Source organism: Lagopus muta, chromosome 1 (assembly GCF_023343835.1).
Source record: "Lagopus muta isolate bLagMut1 chromosome 1, bLagMut1 primary, whole genome shotgun sequence".
Classification (NCBI taxonomy): Eukaryota; Metazoa; Chordata; class Aves; order Galliformes; family Phasianidae; genus Lagopus; species Lagopus muta.
This window is the reverse complement of record NC_064433.1, coordinates 172,173,111-172,194,442: the sequence shown is the minus strand read 5'-3', so window position 1 is coordinate 172,194,442 and position 21,332 is coordinate 172,173,111. Positions and strand designations below refer to the sequence as shown.

At 40.7% G+C, this 21,332-nt stretch overlaps 1 protein-coding gene across 3 annotated transcripts in view; it reads right to left on the bottom strand.

Moving 5' to 3' along the window:
- Positions 1 to 21,332, bottom strand: part of STARD13 (StAR related lipid transfer domain containing 13) — a 308,068-nt gene that overhangs the window by 202,148 nt on the left and 84,588 nt on the right. The window lies entirely within an intron of this gene.

Sequence of the window (21,332 nt, the reverse complement as noted above, 5' to 3'; positions counted from 1 at the left end):
TGAGGCTCCAAGTAAGGGAAATCACAAATGAGCTTCCTTGAATCTAGGAGCTGAGGAACTGGGAATAAAGAGACTGGGAATAAAGTGCAAGGTGTGCTAAGAAGAAAATATGGTAAGAAAGGAATGGGCTGTTAAAAGAATCTGAAAGTGCAAAGAAAGATATTCTCTTTGGAAAAGGAGTAATAGGAGGCACAGCATGACAAATGGGAAAACACTGTTGAAGTGAAGATGAGGAAAATGATCTCCTCAGCAGTGTTTAGTAGATCCGAGTGGCAAAGCTGTGCTCCTTTCTCACCATGAGAAGTGTGTAGCCCAGTGCTCTGCTGAGTGCATTTCCTGTGGTAAACAGAGCTCTGTGAGCTACAGCGTGATTCCTTTGGAACTGCTGTCACCGCAAGCATTACTAGGTACATCTCAAAAAGAGTGTGGAGCAGAGGAGAGAAACAGAAATGACCAGGGAGCTAGAAAATGTGAGGGGCAACAAAAATTGTATGGAAATGGGACTGCTAATTTAGCAAAGAGTGGGCTGAAATGTGAGAGCAGTTTTCAAACACATGATGTAAAGAGAAGGAATGTAATATTTTTTTCCACATTTGAGGAAGAGAAATGAATTTAACATGCAAAGAAACTTCAGATTTTACCTTAAAAGCGGGCATGATGTTGGCCCATGACTTCAGAAGTGAATGTTGGTGGTACGGCAGTAGAGGTTGAACCTTCCCACCAATATTCCATCACATTTTGCTGCTGTGTGGCAGATGGCAGCAGAGGGGTAGTCTGACAGAATGGCGTCTGACATGGGAGTGCAAGTGAAGTAAAAGCATGTCACTGAATTCCTCCGTCAGGAAAAAAGGCACCCACTGACATTCATGGGCACTTGCTCACATTTATGGAGACCAAACAGTAAATGTGTGCGCAGTGAGGTGGTGGGTGGTGTGTTTCAGCAGTGGGTGACAGTGACTGTGGGTCATCTCTGCTGGTTTAAGTTTTGATAAGCATGACATGCAGGCTCTTGTTCATAGCTAATGGTGGTTGACTACCTTGAAAAACAGATTTCTGTAGCTGGGAATTTGGTCTATCAGAGTTGCTACGTTAATTGTATCTGTTGCAGTTTCCATAAAAGGAAGCATTACTTTCAGGGTGAGCTACCTGTATGTGGCTCGAGACAATTCCTCTTCTCTCAATGCAGACTAGACAAGCCAAAAGGTTGGACGTCCGCGCTTTAAAGTAAACTTTCTGATGCTGAGATACAGGGGAACAGCAGTTGCACAGTGAGGCTGTTGTGTCTTCATCATCACAAGTCTTCAAGAACAGAGTATGCAAACATTTCTTAGAAGTGACTGATTTAACCAATCCTACATAGTGTCCAAAAAAATGAAGTATGTACTTTACAGGAATCAGCTAATGCCTTTTTTCTGTTTTATTCTATTAACCTTCAAATAACCAGCTTTAAATAAATCTGTAACATAAGGTATTCTTCATGACTTGATAAAATAAAATGAGACATTTACACTATCCTTGAATTTTACAACTGTGACCTTGCTTAAAATACTGCTGTGCTGTGCTTTTTCAAGTGTCTTACACTGATTGGAATAGGAGTCAGAGATCTGAGACCTGAAATGGATCATCACTCTTCATGTCTTGTTTTACAACTACTTCACACATTGGCAATGGGAGACACGGCATAGAAGTGTTCCTTGCAGTGAGGTAAGCAGGAAAGGTACAGTCCCTGGAACTGTGACTTAAATGAGTAGGTTCCCAGGAAAGATAGTTACTTGGGATCAGTTCCATGATATGAAAAGAGCACCAGGATCATTCTTGAGCAAGATGAACCACTTTCATAGTAACTGCTGCTGGTGCAGAATACCTTTCCTGTAAGTTAAGCCAAAATATATGCATCATTACATTTTAATTTCAAAATAACTTTAAAAAGCTTAAGGACTGTCCCAGTATGTTCCTGTATAAGCATGGCTATACTTAACACAGAGATTATTTCTTATAATCTTCAAATGCAACTTTACATTCAAATTCTGTGGGCCTTATGATATTTTCAAGCCTTCTAATAAGTTTCCTGGACAGTTGGAAGTGATTAACCTTTATGATATTTTGAGATTTTAGTGGGGTTGAGGGACTACAAAAAGCAAATTCCAGAGGACTAAAATTTGGAAAACACTATTCCCATTCATGTCACCAAACTCACTACAGACACTTGAAAAGCAGTGATTAAAAATAGCTAGACTAGATGCATGTGTGTCAAGCTGCAACTGTTCCCAGAGGATAATCGCACAGATGTCCAAGCTCACACAACGGAAATTACAAGGCAGGGTGCCTGCCACTAAAGAGACATTTTTCCTTCACACAGAAAATGGGAGACAGTCTTCAGAAAAATGCTGATGCCTCGTTCACACAGATTAAACATAAAGTCCCCCATGGGTCTTTATTCTAGCAAGAACTGTGAGATAAGTAAAGACGGAGTATCTGAAAAGAAACAACTACTCGAAAAAAGACAGAAAGAAAGAGATGACATTATTGGAAATCTAAATACAAACAAATCAGAGCTGAGGTCAGGATGCTGCTTTTAGTTCCCATGCCAAATCTTCCAAAATCAACAGTGTGGTTTGGCTGTATGTTATCAATAACTGCTTGCCATGCATTCATATGACATGACTCACTGACACTCAGCTTCCTTCCTGCACTTCCTTTGGCTCTCAAATATAGCTAACATAGCTCCGTATTCAAACTTAATTACTAATGATGTCACACACAGTCCTCTCAAACCTGCCCAGAGCCAAGGGCCGTGCTGGTGCAAGCAGAAGCCAACGAGTAGATACAGTCACTCATAGTGGCAATCTGAGTGAAATTTAAAAGCCAGCCAGGCAAACATAGAAAAGCATTGAATTGAAATCTGAATTCTAAAATATCCATTAATGCTAGTTAAACTTTTTTCAAGTGCCTACATATCTCTGTTTGAAGATGTGCGTGGACAGCTTAGCAAACGTGGATTAGGTACCTCAATGCTTATACTTGTTATCTTCATGTAAAAGTCTTTACCTCTCAAAGATTCTCATCATAATAAAGAGCATGACACTTTCTTTTCATCGTTTGAAGAATCTCAGATTATCCCCCAAATACAAGTTTTATGTAATTTCTTTGAGAAACATGTAGATAGCCAGGAAAGTTCGTTGAGACACCAGACAATGTAGGATGTAGATTATTAACCAGCTGTCTTTGCCAGTCTGCAAGTCTCATTATTTTGGCAGGCTGCGTTTTGGCTGCAGCTGCTTTAAAAAAAAAACAATAAAAGAATGAAAGAAGAAAGTGAGTTAATGCCGGAGATGTCAATTCAAGGCAAGCTGCTTCAAGAGGAAGGTGTTCTTAACATTGACTCCCAGGCAACCTTGCCAATATTGCCTGGAAAAACTGTTTATCTTAGAAATGTTTATCTGAGAAGTATAGCAAACATTGAATATGATATAAAAACAAATCAAAAAGCTGCATGGCAATTTCTATTTTTGTTAAGAGCTTTGAACTGGCTTTGCTACCGCTACATGTTTTACACCAGAAGCTTTTTAGGTTCATAGTTCTTCACAAAAACAAAGTAAAAATAGATATCTGCCCTTGAGTCTTAAGCCAACATAAAATATTTACAAGGATGGCATGACAACCAGTGTGCCTCAGACTCTGTAAGAAGTTGGAATTCCCCTGATAAGTGGAGCCTCTGTGAAGTGTTATCACACTATTTATATCAAGTGTTATAAATGAAATTCTTATGTTGAGGCACACATATACAAAGAAAATGCAGCTTACCTAAATTATCTTTTTACTGCTGATTTTTACACAAATTAACCTTTCTTTTTCCCCCATCTGCTGGCAAATCTTCCAATTGTTCTCCAATTATCTTTTTTTTTCCCTGAGATAGCACATCAACTGCACATAAATAAATCATTTTTCACTGTAAGCCGACTCTGTCTATTAAATCATTTGCAATGCAGTTACAATGTTAAGGATTCTTTTATTCCAAGTTTGTGGACAGACGAGGAAGACCTCGGGGTGAGCCATGAGCATATCATACATGGAGAGGGAAAAATCAAGCTCTGTCAAATCCATTCAAAGCTACCTTGATTGTGCTGGGTGTCACAGAATCACAGAATGGCCAGGGTTGGAAGGGACATCAAACATCATGAAGCTCCAACCCCCCTGCCACAGGCAGGGCCACCAACCTCCCCATTCAATACTAGACCAGGCTGCCCAGGGCCCCATCCAACCTGGCCATAAACACCTCCAGGGACAAAGCATCCACAACCTCTCTGGGCAGCCTGTTCCAGTACCTCACCACTCTGTAAAGAACTTCCCCCTGACATCCAACCTAAATCTTCCCTCCTTCAACTTAAGACCATTTCCCCTCATTCTGCTGTTATCTACCTTTTCAAAGATTTGACTCTCCTCCTGCCATCAGCAAACTTGCTGAGGATGCATTCAATCCCACAAGAGCTCCTTGCAGAACATGGGCTAAACAGAGCAAACAGACCTCTTCACCACAGGCACCAGCAGAATTACTGTGCTCTTAAAAGGTGTTTTAATTACATGCCATAGTTTCCCACAGAAGAAGCTCACCGTGCTTCTGCAGGGACTGCACTTCCTCCAGCAAGACACTTGCACCCCATGCTTTCCCTATCAACCTCCAAACAGCAAGCACGTACACTGCCTATCTGCATAACCAAAACTTCAGCCTACTATGTACCCTGCTGAATAGTGGGTTGTCATCTTCACAGTGTGTGATCCAGAGCATCATGGTTTTTTATATAAAAAGCAGCATAGTAGTACACTGGCAAAACACCAGGTAAGTTCAGAGGACTAAGAGGAAGCTTGGTCTCATTCCCATAGCAATCAGCTTTATCATCAGGAGAATTCTAGGGAAAGGAAATGCTGAGAAAGGAACCAGAAATCATTAGGGTCATAACTCATATGTGAGACAAAGCAAAGTGTTTACTTTAAAAATTATTTAAAATGAGATATGCCTGAACACATCATTTCCCCAGCAATAGCTAACAGTCTCTGGAAAGCACTTAAAAAATACATGCTTCTGGAATAAAGTTTTGTTATTATTATTCTGTAGAGAAATTGTTACCAATATTGATAAGAAAGAGAAGGAACATCTGATTTATTTTCAAAAGCACATGATTTCTGAAAGTTCCAGCTAGTCATCAGAAGCACATGCTCAGATGAATGCATCTAGTGGACCTGGCCTGTGATTTAGGATTCTGTTAGCCTGTAATGGGAGAAAAATTAGAGAGAGAATACATGATTCTGATTCAGTTTATGAGGGGAAAACAAAACTAAACAAGATATCTGACAAAACTCCCTAGATCCCAAGACAATTTTTTTCTTTTAGGTTCTTTCCTTTTCTCAATTCATTATGTATGAACTGTACAACTCAGAAAAGTTTGAATAATTCAGAAATCAGAGCCTGTCTTTCTCATCCTCTGCTGCAACTTGGTCTTGTTCTGGACCCTCCTAGCAGGAAGCCCCACGAGGAGTCTTCCCACACAGCTTTCCACTGTGAGTTCCTATGAGGGCAACTCAGGCAGTTGAGTGGTGCACACCTCGTGGCCGAGCCCTTTTTACCCTTTTGGGCCATTGGCTGGCACTACTTACACCACTATTGCACTTTCATCATTATTTTAACTATACTGCTCCTTCTAAGAACTCCCAAATCCTGTAGAGATGGAATCTCTACAGGCTGCCTCTCTCAAACTCAGCTTTTCTTACTCATGTGAAGTCATGGAAAGTATTTTCTCAGCCCATTTTCCACACACTCACGGCTGTGAGAGCTGAACTTCCCAATCGTTACATGGTAAATTTCATTGTGTAGTTATAGCCACCCTAAAGGGTAAGCCAAGCTTTCATAAGCCTAAGGGGAGTGGTTTGACAAATTTATATGCAGATGGAAGCATATTAAGAGCAAACAGCTCGGCACTGATGGAATAAATATTCCCATAATAAGTGTATAACAAGGAGAGAAGGTATGGTGTGCAAAGCAGATGGCTGGTCGGTGCAGCTAAATGTGTAGGTCCCAGCAGCCTCATTTAGGCTTAGCATTTTCCCTTTTTTAGACTCCTTGGGTTCTCTAGAGAATGAAAATAACAAAAAGGAAAAAAAAAGGGGAAAAAAATAAGAACAGGCAATTCCCGCAGATTAACTGCTGATCCAACTTAGTGAGATCTGCCAGACAAAATACACTGAAAATAAGGATGCCCCAGCATCTGACCCACTGAAATCCCTCACAAACATTACCTTTAAGAAAAACCAGGAATCACTTACCCTGCACAGCCTCAGAAACATCCTCTGAGTGAGGCACTTAGATACCAGAGCCCCTGCTTGGCTAATGAGGCCTTTGGAAGCAAAGGGATGTACACTGGGAGGCTATGAGATGTCAGCCGTGTTACTGGGATGAGAACTCACTAAAAAATGTAACTATGTGGATTTTACAAGGAAAATTGTCAACAGTATCATAAATGCCTCTAGCTGATGAATTCAAGACTTGCCTCACTATGGTAAGTTTGAAGAAGTAAATGTTATTACAAAGAACGAAGGCAACTTGGTATTTTGTACATTACAGGCTGGGTAGGAAGGAGCAAAGCAAGTGCTGACAGCAGTATACAGGAGAGTTCTGCCCAGCAGAAGACAATCCTGTGATCGATGACACAGGACTGAAGATCTAAAGGTGTGGTTGACAGTCACAGTACTGCAAGAGATCTCATGAGGGTTGGAGGCCAATCACTTGCATTCTGCCCTTCTGACTTCCAGCTGCAAAATGATGATAGTGGATGAAACATATTTGTAGGAAAAGCATGAAGCATCCTTCCTGAGTCCGAAAGCCTCAATATTGCAATCCACCTCTTTGTATGTGGCTTTTTTCCTCCTGACACAAAGGGCAGGGATGCAAAAATTCCTGAGGCAGCTGAAATCTCTTATTAAGGAAATGTCCATCAGGAAGCACTGTATGTGAATTAATTCATGTTTACAGAATGCTTTCAGTTCCTTACACTAAAATGTTAATTATCGTTAGAATTTGTTTGGAAAAGGTCTGACGAAAGTATTCATTTAATGAAAAGAATATAATCATCTACTGATAAACCCACACTGAAGAAGCAGGTCAGGGTGTACATTTCAGTGTATTGCTATTTTCTCCGTAGTGATTTTTCAAAGCTATGAAAATGTACAGCCTGCTTTGCTGTGAAATTTGTTTTCAGCAAACACTCTTAAAATTACAGACAATTTTACTCTTGCCATATGGTACATAACGTTTGTTCTCACATAATGACCTCAAGGTCTTCAGAGCTGGAGAATGTGTAATACCAGTAATTCATATCAGAGCCAAAGGGATCTTTTTAATATAGTTTTTAATATCTTAGAGAAATACTTATCTTGGAGAAAAAAAAACTTCCCAGGTTGATAAATGCCATGCTCGTAGTTGCTGTCAGCCTAATGACTAAACACACTCTCCAATCTGAATTGCTAGGTGAGACCCACCAACAGTAATTTTTCTTCTGCATACTTACATGAAGCTAGTTCTTATTGGAAGAAAATGAAATACCTGTTACAGTGCAAACATGGCACTGATCTACCACACAATACTTCAACAGACTTGTTTGATATAGGCACGACTGTCATGAATGTGCCCTTCCTATCTGTGCCCATGACTAGCCTAGAGGATTCTCTTGTCAGGGAAGACGGTACCTCTTCCAGCCCTTACTCCAGGCTTTTAGTTTTGTCTGAGATGATGGATAAAGCCATGTAATTCATCTCTACCACTGACTTCATGAAACTCAGATACGGTGAAAAAAACTTCACCTTGCACTGATACCACTGTGGACTGTACCTTAAATTAGATGGAAATTATGGATGTTAACCTTTCAGGTAAGATTGCAATTACCCTCTCCTCTGCTGTAGACACAACAGCAGCATGCCCAACTAAGACCACTTGTGGGGACCCTACTAGACCATTCAGGGATGGACACATGGACACTGGAGGCTGCAGGATAGTAAGGGTGTGGAACAGCCTAGAGGAAATGGGCCAGCCAGGAATGTGAAGGGTATTGAAGCACTCTGACTTTCCAGGAAGCATGAGCTGCTCTTTCTGAAGAGATGTCAGTCAGTCAGTTCACAGCATCTGGAGTACACGGCTCAGCACCAAGATCAGGGTCTCTCAAAATGAAAGGACAGACCACTCAATTGAGCACAGTAAACATATTCAGACTGAATGTCCTAATAAGTGTTCTCAAAGAGGTATATACAAAAACTAGGGGTTAGCAGAGAAGGTAGCACTTCTGACAGAACTCGATAAAAAAATTCCCTCTGGAGAGAAACATCAGTAATTGACTCACAGCCATATACTACCAAAAGCTCCCAAGCAGATTATGACAAAAGGAGGCTTCTCAATTAAGTAAAGCCAATAACTGTGCAAACTTCTATCAAGCCAGAACCAGACAGTCCTGACTCTTGGTTGAATCCTTGCTGTGAGACAGAGATTCAAAGTACTTGCTGAAGCTACAAATTTTGCCCTCATAACACAACCTTCTTTCCTCTCAAAGCAGGCAGGAAGTCCCTAAAGCTTAGCTGTAAGTACAGCTGGGGATCAAAACTCCTTGTAATAATTTATTGGTACTCAGTCTTTCTCTGTGCAGTCATTTAAGAAAAGATTCTTAAAAAGAAGAGTCTTGTCTTTTGGCTAACTATTGGCTATAGTTGCCAATGTCACTAACCCACTGAATGGATGGGAATCCGACTCCTTGAAGGGCAGATTAATTTGCTCTGCAAATGGATGACAGGAAAATTTGAATAGTTGACAGTGATTAATAAAAAGTTAAGACTGTGGTTATTTTCTTAGACAATCACCTGATGGGCAAAGATTAGATCTGAAGCTTTCATTGGCACCTCAGAGATAGAGCAACAGATGTGCCTTAAATTCCAGGCAATCGTATACTCCACCACGCAACTTTTATGTTTACATATAATGCCCTATAGATAGATAGCTGCTTCCACAGCTGCTGAGGATGCACACATAGCCACCTCCTCTACCCACTGGGTCAGAGATAAGAAAAATGACAGATGAGCAAAACAAACTCCTCAAAACCAACACTGTTGCCCTCATTGTGCAGGTAGTTGTCTGCTCTGGTGGCACAGCAGATGAATGTTGCCACAGAGATGTATGAAACTGCTGGAATCAAAATCATGTGTTTGACATAGGCCGTGTTCTTTGGTGTCCTCCTCCATTCAAAGCCAGAAGAGAGTGGCACCTGGTTACCAAATACTTTGCAAGAAGTAGATAAGACTGTGTTGCAGAGCTAGTTAGTAGATGAACCCCGCTTTTGGTTGATATAATGAACATCTTCAGTAATACAAGGTGGACAGGTGGCTGATTGCTTATGAAGGACAGAGATTAAGTTCTGTACTTTTTCATCTTTATTTTCTGTCACCACAAGCACAAGGACCAGCGTGGACGAGACATCCTTACTCACCCAAAACAGGTTCCCCACAAAAAAAAGACTTCATTAAAAAGGATGGGATATATTTACACACTGTTATGTCTAAGATGGTTGTCTAAGCTCTCACAAAATTCATTCTCGGAGCAGACTGAATGACTGGCTGAAAAGCTTGTGCAGTACAATCAACAGTCTGAGAATATAGGGATTTGCATCTCAAAACACCCAGACTGTACAAACCAGAGTCACCACTAGTCTAGAAAGACAGTTATGTCTGACATCAAAGCACAATTGTATTAGGATTGCATTGCCTGAAGAAGTGAAGAATAATTTACAGAGCAAAAGCTATAGATAGAAATCTCACTAGGCAGATTATCTGAGCTGAAATTTCAAGAACCTTTGGTAAACTATTTTTATACATGAGTCAAAGCCAACTCCATAAAAAACAAGTGATCAAAAGAGGTCAGGGCTTTGGATTTCACACTGCATCCTGCACTGGTGTGTCAGCAGATGGATGCTGAGCACTGAGCTGAGCTGAGCTTCACCTTGCTGCTGATGCAGAGGGAAGAGTGCCACCTACTGAGTCACTTGTTAGGCTTCCTGCAGCTTCTGCCTTGCCTTTCCTGTCTCTTGTCAGGCTGACCGCATCTGATCCTCTGGCTGTGGGGCATGTCAGAGTGCTCCCTGATACCACCCGCCTATCATCAACAGAGCTTCCTGCTGTGCTGCAATTACCAAACGCAGTGAGGAGGCATTCAGCCTGGGAAATTAAAAGAAAATAGGGTTCCCTTTCCACTTACAGTGGTAGAAAGTTAGCTGGAAATCTGAATCATGTTGCAGATCTCGTGGGAATCTCTTCCAGACGATAAGTGTGGTGTGCTGAATTTTGTATTTATCTGCATGAAGATCTCTGCTGTAACAGGCACAGACATGGATCAAGTTTGATCTAAAAATACAAGCTACCACACATTTCTTAGGACATACTAGAACTAAAGACATGCAGACTATGGGAATTAATACTAGTGGTTGGAAATATAAGTTTTGTAACTGCATATGGAGAAAATGAAAGTACATCCAATCCAGATAAACAGTAAAAAACAACAGTGTTTTTCTGATTTTTTGTCAGCCTGGTTATCTTCTTTGTTCTTCTTTTTTTTTTTTTTTTCTTTTTTTCTTTTTTTTTCTTCATCATTTTCATGAAGCTTTTGCTTTGTGGTGAGAAATAAGTGGCCTTCTTTCAACAGGAAAAGTTAGCCATGTACCATTTTGTGGGTTTATATACACTTTGGAGTACCATACATATTTCTCCTATACAGGTATCAAACAGTCAGTTTTGCACATCTGCTTACATATCACATCTCTTTCAGTTATTCCTGTATGGGACATCATCATCATGCTGCATTCTTTCTCTGAGTTCTAAATTGCTTTTTTTTTCCCCCCTCTTTTCTTGGTATTGGTGACTGCAGGCTTACAGAGCCAGTATTCCGCCAGCTACTTCAGTGCCTGACTAACTCACTAGCCCATGGACATCACAAAGAGCCCAGATTCTGCTAGAGCCTCAAGTGCCAAAACGCATTCCTTTAAACGAGGCTACGAGAAATGCAACTATCTAGGCATGGTTAGTGGAAGATGGAACAAGGATTCTGGAAAGCAGGACCTTCACTAACAAGCTAGATGAACTACACTGACCTAAAGAAGGAAGGCAGAAGGAAAAAAAACATGAGCATAATTTGTTCTGCATGCTGATGACAAAAACAAAAGGACATTCTACAGCAAGAAACCATAGTAAAACTTTCTGTGGCACTGAAATATATAATCTGAACAGGCTGTGTAGTCTGTCAATTGGGGTTTTAAGAAAAGAAGTTAGACGAACTTTTGTCAGGGTGACATAGGTATAGGTGCTTCTGACATGGTTTGGGGAAATAGCCCAGAAGTTCTCAGATTGCCCCCAGAGTCTCTACACAACTGTGCTAACTTTAATTGTTGTTCAAATTCACAGTCCTAGATGCAAAGTCCAGTTCATTAGCTCAGGCTGTAGGACATATGCGTACCTCTGGAAGTGTTCAGTTTGCAGTGTGCTGCCTCATGCACAACACTGTCAAGCTCTACTTTAATAGCTTGTCTGAAGATTTGCATTAGGACATTTTGCAATATGGAAGCTTCAGGCATTTTTATTTCCTGAGCACTCTGGTTTTATAGCAAGTGATTAGTCATCATAATATTTAAACCATGTAATGCCAATTTAAGGAAGGTCATAATTTTGACATGTGGCTGCTTCAGATAATGTACAACCTCTCTCCTGCAGTGGATTATCAGCAGTCCTCATCTAACAACAGGTAGTTCATCCCAAAATCACCATTTAATCACAACATTTCAGTTCTGGGAATTTACCAAAACACCATCTGAATGGTAGATAGATAGAAATTTTCTGCAAATAATTTCTCTGAAGCTGTACTTCCCTCTAGACATCCAGAAATTAAAGGAAACAACTTGGTCTCTGCAGCTTTGATCTGTACTGCTGTGTACACTGAGCGATTAGAACAGCAAGATTTCACATCTGAACTTTCTCCTGCCAAGAGAAAAACTGGCTTCTGTAAAGATGATTAGGGAAATTAAAACACTGAATAATATCAACCTGTTTTCTCCTTCCTGTTGGAAAGTGAAACTTGTTTCTTTTAGCATTTTGTTTTGCTTAGCATTTTTTTTTCTCTCAGAAAAGTCATTCTCAATAACACAACAAAAAAAACACCCCAATCCTCAACTAATGGTGTATTCTCAGATCCGTGCTCTCCAGGCTTGGATTTCCTACGGTCCCCCTTTGGGAGCAATACGTTTATGTTATTTCTCTATTCTGTAGGTAAGTGACAACATTCCAGGGAGAGGAAGGGGCAACCTCTGCTGAGGCCAGAGCACCAGGAGAACTGCTGAAAAGCTCTCACAGCCTTGAAGCCCTTCATGCAGTTGAGGATGTGCTTCGTGACTCTGAGACAATATGAGACTGGGACAACTACCCCCACCCCACATTTCCTGATTTCCATGATGTGTCTCATGAATGTGTAGAAGAAAACTGCATCACCTTCTTGGCAGGACTTACTCTGGGTAAGAGAAGGCCCTGGGTAGCACTGACTCCTGATAAAGCACCACAGAGGCTTCTGGAGAAGCCACTGAAATGCAGTTCAGCATGAGAACAGTGTGTAGGCTGCTAGAACCATACAGCAAACTACCTGTGTACAGAGAGTTACTGTTAAGAAACTGAAGTCCGCAGAAAACATGCATATAGAGGTATGTATGTGTTTTTTATCTTTTTATTCATCCTCTATCTTTTTTTTCTTTACAAGAAGATGTTACAGAAATTTGTAAGAAAAGTCCTGGGAAATGATATCTGAGAGAAAAAAAAAGCACTTATCTGATGGATAAATTTGCTCAACTCAAGCAGACTCCTGAGCCTTCCTGCCTCTACCAGCTTTAGTGCACATCACTTACACAAAGGGCTGCATAATCCTATTTCAGTACTGTCAGACAGCAAATGCCCCAGAACAACAGTGTGGCAGTTAGGGAAAGATGCCTCCTTCCAACAGAAGTACAAGAGAAAGTTGTACCTTGAGAGGGATTATCTCTGCTAGAGAGACGAGATGCATGATTTGCTGTATTCATTTGCATTAAAAATGCTTTCCCTATGCATTGTGCCAGCCTCTGTCTCTGCTCTGTTACAGATGGAAGTCCCTTCTTCCTAGCGTGGGAAACAGGGGAGAGCAGCCTACGAGCTCTTGAGAGCACAAAGAGCCTGGGGCTTGCATTATGAGAGCCCTTTGCACCACTGCATAAGTGGGACTGGAGGTCTGGCTCTACCCAAGCTCCCAAGCACCATAAAACGCTCCGCAGCACAGGCTGCACTCGTTCCTAACTATACATCACCTGTGATTTTAGAATCTCTGCTCGGTGCTCTTGCTGTGAACAACATTATTGTAAAAGTCAAAGGATCCGGCTCAGCCCTATGTACATCTGATCATCATGCTAAAGAGCTGAGAGAGCCTTGCCTGAATAATGTCAAAGCCCCAAAATAGGGAACAAGATGGTGACAATGAGTAATAGCTACACTGAAAGAGAAATGACTTTGATGAAACTATACACAGGGAACACAATCACTCAATTTTTTTCCATGCTGTTACAACAAATATACTACAGGGCCAGAAGAAGAATAAGAAAAACCTGATGAGTAAGCAAACAGATAATGCATGATTGTATGCAGCTCCCTGAAGAAAACTGTGTGCTTGACAAATCCCACAAACAAACACTCAGCAGACAGTGTGTTAGGGCCCAATTAAACACAGGACTGCCCACCTCACCCACAGGAGAGCCTCCTGCAGCCTCCTCTTTTCTGCAAACATACCAGGAAGCTGTGCAGTCATCCCATTAAACAACCAACGCATTGCATCTAATAGCAGGAGTCCTGCTACTGGCATAAAACATGAGGACAGAAGAAAAGAGATCAATTGTTTCCCTTTTGCACTTCATTGAGCAAAAGGTTAACCACAGGGAAATAACGTTATTCTCTTTATTAGCTGCATGTGTTTAGTATAATTTACCTGTGCAGCTCCTCATCGCCTCTTCTCATGCCTTTACAGAGATTCATATTTTGACAGCTCGCATCCCACATCTACTGTCAGAAACCTGAGGCACTTCAGTCTGTCCCTAAAAGGTAGTGCATTTCTGTGGCTGGAATACAACTCAGCAGTTTTAGTGTCTGTGATTAATAAGGTGGGAGTAGTAGGAAATATGGCTGTGTTCATGTGAACAGTCAGTGTTATCCCAAACACAACACAAACAATGCATTGCAGAGTACGGGTACCCTGCATGACAGTTTTTGAGAATAAATTCAGCTAGAAGATCTGAAAACTAACAGAACAAATGTCATTCCAGAACAGTGGTCACTTCAATTTACATATGATAATTATGTCTAAAAAGTAGGACGTGTAGGCTTAATTTGCAATGTATACATTAATGAAACCACGCCTGCCTGCAGCTTTCTCCCTGTCACCAAAGCAGAGCCAAGGTGCCAACCCTCAGCACGCTGCCGCAGGACAGGGCTGCCCAGCTCAGGATATGCTCTTCCCATCCCTCCTAATGGCAGTTGCTGCCTGTGGGCTCTTGGTGAAAAATCCAGTCCGTTGGGACTGCTGGCTGCTTGTGTGTGAGTGAGGTCACCTCCACTCCACAGTGCGTCCCACCACAGCACATGAATTCAATGTTTTTCTTACAGCATAAACACACACTATCAGTCTGAACCATATAAATAGTCGGGCAATGTAGAGCAATGAAAGCAATCAGTTATAGTCTCCTCCCAATGCCTACTTGGACTTTACACACTTGTTGAACTGTATCAAGTGAACCTTACTCCAAAACGAGTTGGAACTTCCATTTTACTTTACACTGTATGTAACAAATGCACATAAATTATTTCGCTCATATCCATAATTACCATAAAATTACTATTTCTCAAAGCTGTTTTATAACTAAGGAAAATGGAGCTCTCTTTCTTCTCTTATATGGATAATGCTCTTATAAAATACACAAAACACATTCCTAGCCTCCCAACAATCCTTATGAAAACTCAATGAAAAGAAAGAATCCGATGCAATCAAAAACCTGTGTAAAATGGAAGCTGCTAATGTAATTTAAAAATAAGCATTTTCATGGATTAAGTATAGAATCATAGAATCATAGAATGGCTTAGGTGGGAAGGGACCTTAAAGATCATCCAGTACCAACCCCCTCCGTCATGGGCAATTTAACTGTAATTGTTCAAGGGAATATTAATTATTGCACAGCTACACTACAGCTGCCATCTTCAGCTGACTTCAATATTTTTGTTAAAAAAAAATGGAACTGAGGTAATAATTAAGGAACAATGTATTTAATTATTTTAAAGAATGTTACAGAATTTGCTGAGCAAACTATCTGATAAATACTTTTCAGTCGGTTCTCCTAAATGGATTGTAATGATCTAAGAGATTTCATTTACTAGGAAGGGACACTAACACTTCCACAGTCTCATCAATCAAGATGACGAATTCTTTTCAGTCCATTTAGAGGTAAGGATCACTACCACCAAGAAATAAAGCCACCCCTTCGCTATCCAATCATCTGTATTCAAAGCAGCTGTGATGTTGGAGTCTCCCCACAAAACTCTTAGGCAAAATTGGAAAGGTATGTGGTAAATCAGAATAAATAACAAGATCCAATTTGTGTGCATTTGGAAAAACCTCCTGGGCTGTGTGTGTTTGGGAAGAGCTCTGTGTATTTCAGTTGTTCTTGTACTAGGGAACAGCATGGCTGAAAAGCACAAAAGAACACTCCAAACAAAACAGCCCCATTTTAATTCTAATCTTATAAATGCAGAAGCAGAATCCTAAAAAGCAGCAATTAAATTAACAGGTAACAATCCTGCCCTCTCTTAAACAAGAAGAATAATGACAGCATTTGTTACCACTATAAGTAAGCACTGACACGCCAAGATCCCTTCTAAAATGTGCAAACTTCACTAAGGGGAACTTACAGCTCAAGATGCCATTTCTAAAATGTAAATGCAGTGCCCTACAAACAGGCTCAGTGGCCTCTATCATTATGGCAATTTTAGATATAAAAATCAATAAAAATGAAACACTTTGCTATTAGCTAGTGCTGACACACACAGTAATCCTACACTGTTCCACATCCCTCCTGTGTCCAGGGCCGGGTTCTGCCACCCTCAGAACTGAGCTCCTGAGACAAACTTTGGCATCAGTCCTGCAGGTGCTACTCAGGTGCTGTTTGTCCAGATGGACGATGTACTGCTTGCTCCTGTGGACTGTCAGTATCTACTGGATTCATGAAGCCTGATTCTATGCAGGTGGAGGCTTCCCTGCTCTGCAAAGATGACCAGACAGAAGATTTGGGCATGGAATTTAGCTCTGCCTAGAAGATCTATCAGATGAAACTCCCATCTCCTAATTTCCTTGCAGAAGATTTTCATGGAATCACAGAAATCACAGAAACACCAAGGTTGGAAAAGACCTTCAAGATCACCCAGTCCAACCATCCACACATCACCAATAGCTCTCACTAAACCATGTCCCTCAACACAACATCCAAACATTCCTTGAACACCTCCACGGTCGGTGACTCCACCACTTACAGGAGAGAAGAGGCCGACCCCCAGCTCAGTACAACCTCCCTTCAGGAAGTTATAGAGAGCAGTGAGGTCTCCCCTGAGCCTCCTCTTCTCCAGGCTGAACATTCCCAGCTCCTTCAGCCGCTCCTCATAAGCCCTGTGCTCCAGACCCCTCACCAGCTTTGTTGCCCCTCTTTGGGCAACAGGCAACGCTCCAAGTCTTCAATGTCTTTCTTGCAGTGAAGGGCCCAAAACTGGACACAGTACTTGAGATTTTGGAGGCTTATTCACTCATGAAACACACTGAGCAAAGCTGAAGTCTATACCATAATCCACCTCTCTTCACTCACAGCTGCTCCTGACCTCAGTATGACGCAGGACCATGGTGTTGGCTGGATAATGGAAAGAGTGAGCCAGAGGCTGGTGGGAGCAGAGAAAAAGACGAAAAGGAAAAGAGAAGGGCTCTTATGTGCTCTTAGTTATGCTAACACCCCTTGCTGAGAGCAGGCTTTGGCCAAAGCATTGTCAGGCGTATTGGAAACAAAGTGGATGAGAAAGTGGATGAGCCTGGAGTATTATTTATTGTATCAGAATGGAGAGGAAGGAAGGAAGCTGCCTACTTTTCATTCCCTATTGGCCTCCTTGTTTTTTCCTGGAGCTGGAAGAGGCTTTTCCAAAGACAGTGAATTCCTCTAGTGTCAAGGAACTAGCTCACCTTGAAGCAGCGAAGGAGCATTTCCGTGAGCACTTCACGTCAGCAACACCTGCAGGCCCAGGGTGCTCCTTGGCCATAGCTGCCATCTCTCCACTGCATGGGCAGAGCAGGGGAAGAAAGCAAACAGTCACCCTACTGGGGTGACTACACAAGCATGGCCATGCTTAATGGGGCACATATGGAACCTGAGCAGTCCATTCACCTGACTATTTCACTGTGCCTCTGTAATATTATAGACCAAAAGCAAGAAGAAAATTCTGCAAAGGTGGTGGCTCAGGCTACTTGCTTCTATACTAGGTAGCTAATTTGCTCATTAATATCAATATCAAGATGACATCAAAAAGCAATTCACATGACTAAATGGCACACAGTTTGAAATTTGTTTTTGCAAGAGTGAAAACAATTAGATTAAATGTCCTTTATCTGGAAGGAAGGCCTGGTAGCAAAAACACAGGTCTGGAATTGTGTCTAGATCCTGTTGTGGATCGTGCTGCTAACAACCAGTATGATTTTCAGAGTCAGTGTGAACCTGATTTCTATGAAGAACTTTGCATCTCCTACCTGCAGAAACTATGCTACTTGTACAAGCACATTTCACTTAAGTATAGACAGCAATCTCCAGCTCCAGAAAAGCCAAGTAATTGTGTCTTCAAGCATACAATTTCTTTGAGAAAATGGAGCACCAGACCTGTCTGTCACTCTGGTCTAGGCTTCTTATCTCATCTTCTTGCACTTCATGGATTGCACAAAGTAGCCCAACACTGGTCATTGCTCTCTGAAGTAAGATTAAGAGTACTCAAAGGTCACACAAGACTTCTCAGGGCTTTACTATTGACTTTTCAAATGTGGAGCAAGGTCTGGATGAAGCACAATCTATCTGATCATTTGGGGAAACACATCCTACTAGGTAATGGGCGTAACTGCTGCTGAAAACTGTGTAGTGAACTGATAAATTGATGACCATATCCAAAACAAAGGCAGCATGAAACTTATCTTAGAATCAGGATACACACTTACTGCTTCATCTTGGATGTAACATGAAGATCCTGCTTACGTATTTCACAGAGGAGTGGAAGATCAGCCTAAGGTTGCTAAATATGCAAAGATTCTACAATTCCAAAGGTGTGCCCAGAAGAAGTACAAGCTGTTGTGGGTTGTCACACTGTGACTTCACGTCTGCATTGGATGTGGCAGCTACCCCATAAAAAGCTTTTCACACACTCAGTAATGGAATAAACTCTGATCCCTGCTGGTCGGGGGGGCAGCAATATGGAACAAGTAGTAGATGGGAAACACAATGACTTTGATTTTCCTTTGGCTGTTTTTTACTTTTGGATTTTTCTGGCCTCAGACAGTGTCAGAGGGCAGGCAGGCAACAGATTGTCTACAGAGAGATAATAACTACTCTAGTCATAGATTATAGTATTATTAGTTTTATATTTCTAAACAATGTCAGAAGATATCAGACATCTCTGGAACCTCTGACCTGAACTCTGAAACACTGCTTATAGCATCAACCAATATTTCTCAGCAAAAAAAGAATAACATTTTCTTAAAATAATCACAAACACCTCTCAGTCATGTAGGTTACAAGGCACTGTTTTGTATCCCATTTCCTGAATCAAGTGGCTTAGCACAGTTAAGTTCCACAGTTTAAGCTATGCTAAGCTGGCACTGATACTGAAAGAACCAACTCACCATATTATTTCCATCCTTTTTTCCCCCCTCTTGCACATTTCTCCCCTCTCTGGCATGCACATTTATGCAGCTGAACAGTGAAACAAACCGAGAAGCCAGATTAAAACAAGACTAAAAGCTGTAAAACATTTAGTTTTAGTACTCTAATTAATCAACCAAATTGTAGAACTAAAGCTTAAGAAATCAAAACTGCTCATCAACTGTACTTAAGAAGGAGGCATAAATGCAGACTTACCTCTGATAAAGGCAAAAGCCCACCTTGTTACCAGTATAGAAGGTTTTAATTTCATTTTCACTGTTTAATTTTAAGCTGCCAGCACAGTTAGAAACCATGAAAGTGTGCAGCTAGGTCTTCTAATGAGAATTGAACTGTGTCCAGCATAATTTCGCACCTATTATTCCTAAATTTCTACATCCCTGCTATTTCTAACACTGATCTCCTTGGCTATATTTGCTAATCACAATAAACTGTAGAATATTTGGTTTTCTAAGTGCCTGGGTGTAAGAGCTTCTGTGTAGTTCCTGGGGAGATGAGACAGATAAGCTCTTTTTGACTTCCAAACTCATAAAAGACTGAAAGAGAAGAAAATCCAGCTCACCAAAACACAACCAGTCCCATTTATCTCTGTGTTATTCTCAAGTTATGCATTATAACACTTGGATCTGTGGGTTAAATGTAAGCAATCTCAGGGCAATGCAAAAGGAAATATGCCTTTTTTCCATTCTCTTCATCATAACAAAAGTGATTTTGATGTGTCCTTTTTTGAAAATATAGAGAAGTCTTAAAGGAAAAATGGTGGAAGCTCAGTTATTAGAGAGCTATGACAGAGGAGTACGAAAGAATGTCTGGATCTAGACATGGCATTATTTGTATCTGCCTGAAATACACTACATACACCAAAAGCAGCACTTGGAAGGAAGAAGTGAAATGATCTGCTCTCTTGAATGGAATCTGCAAACATTAATTTTCAATGTTTATCTCTAATTTAAAGCACTGTCCAATGCTAAAAACAGATCATTAGCTTCTAAAGAATGGCTGTGCTTTTGGTAAGTTTCTAGATGAGACAGCACCCTAAGCAACAGTAGTACTTTTTGCATTACATTGCTGTTACCATAGCATCACAAATTTGTCTGATAAAATATATGGATTGTGCAGATAAAGATTTGTGTCCCACACACTTCTAGCCAAACAACAGTATTACTGTAATACCACTTCAAAAATATTTACACAGTATTGGTGGGAGGGCAGTTAAGCAATGATACTTGTACATGCCTAAACATTCCACCCAGGTGAAGCACAAACAAAGCTGACAAATTCCTTTCTCTTTACTAAATGCTACTATATATTCCAACTAGAACTAGTACAAATGTTTATGCTTTTGCCGAAATGGAAAACAGCAAATTTATTTTGTAAGGAGAGGAAATGGCTAGAGGGAAGACAATAATATTTTTGATTAAGAAGCAAGAGGACCCCACCTTCAAATTTTCCAATGCACTGGAATGAAGGCTCATTTAATTAAATACATTATTTGCATGGTGACATGTCTGTCATTTTTTAGCAGGTGAACAATATGACAGTTCTAAAGAAGTCTCTAATATAGTAGATTTTGCTTTAATCGAAAATGAGAAGATAACTTGAAGCAAGAACATTATCAAGAGAAAGAGAACTGCTGAGCTATAATTCAATGAGTAATTACTGCTAAATGCTACTGGCTTCAAGACCAGAGGAACGGAGGGTAGCACACACATACCAATATTTGACAGTGTTTGTGAAGCTGTTTGTGGAAGCAATGCAAGTAGGACTGATATCAATGGCAGAAAAATGCCAGAAAATATGCTTAAGGGCAGAATAAACACACACATAGTAACACAGCCTAATGGGAAACTGTTAGTATGACTTTTGGAGGTCACAGCCCAGTAATCTAGACATGTTCTTCCAGTGATCACGTAGATACAGGTGATCTGGTTGATACAGTGAGCTTCCATTTTAGAAATTTCACTTCCACTTTCCTTTCTGAGGAAGTGATTTATCACAGGCTTATTCTGCTGTCAGGGAGGAAAACGAAGAAAGATACCAGGAAATACAAGCATCTTTGCTTTGATAAATGAACTCTTAGTTTTCTTTTTCTTTTTATAAGTTAATAATCGGTTGCTTTCCTTTACAGTGGCTGCTATTACCTGGCAGTTTAACAAATGTCTGTCCAATACACATAAACAATCAGGAAAATGGAAGAATAAAAACGGATATTTTCTGATGATACTGAATTACAGATGTTAATCAAAACAA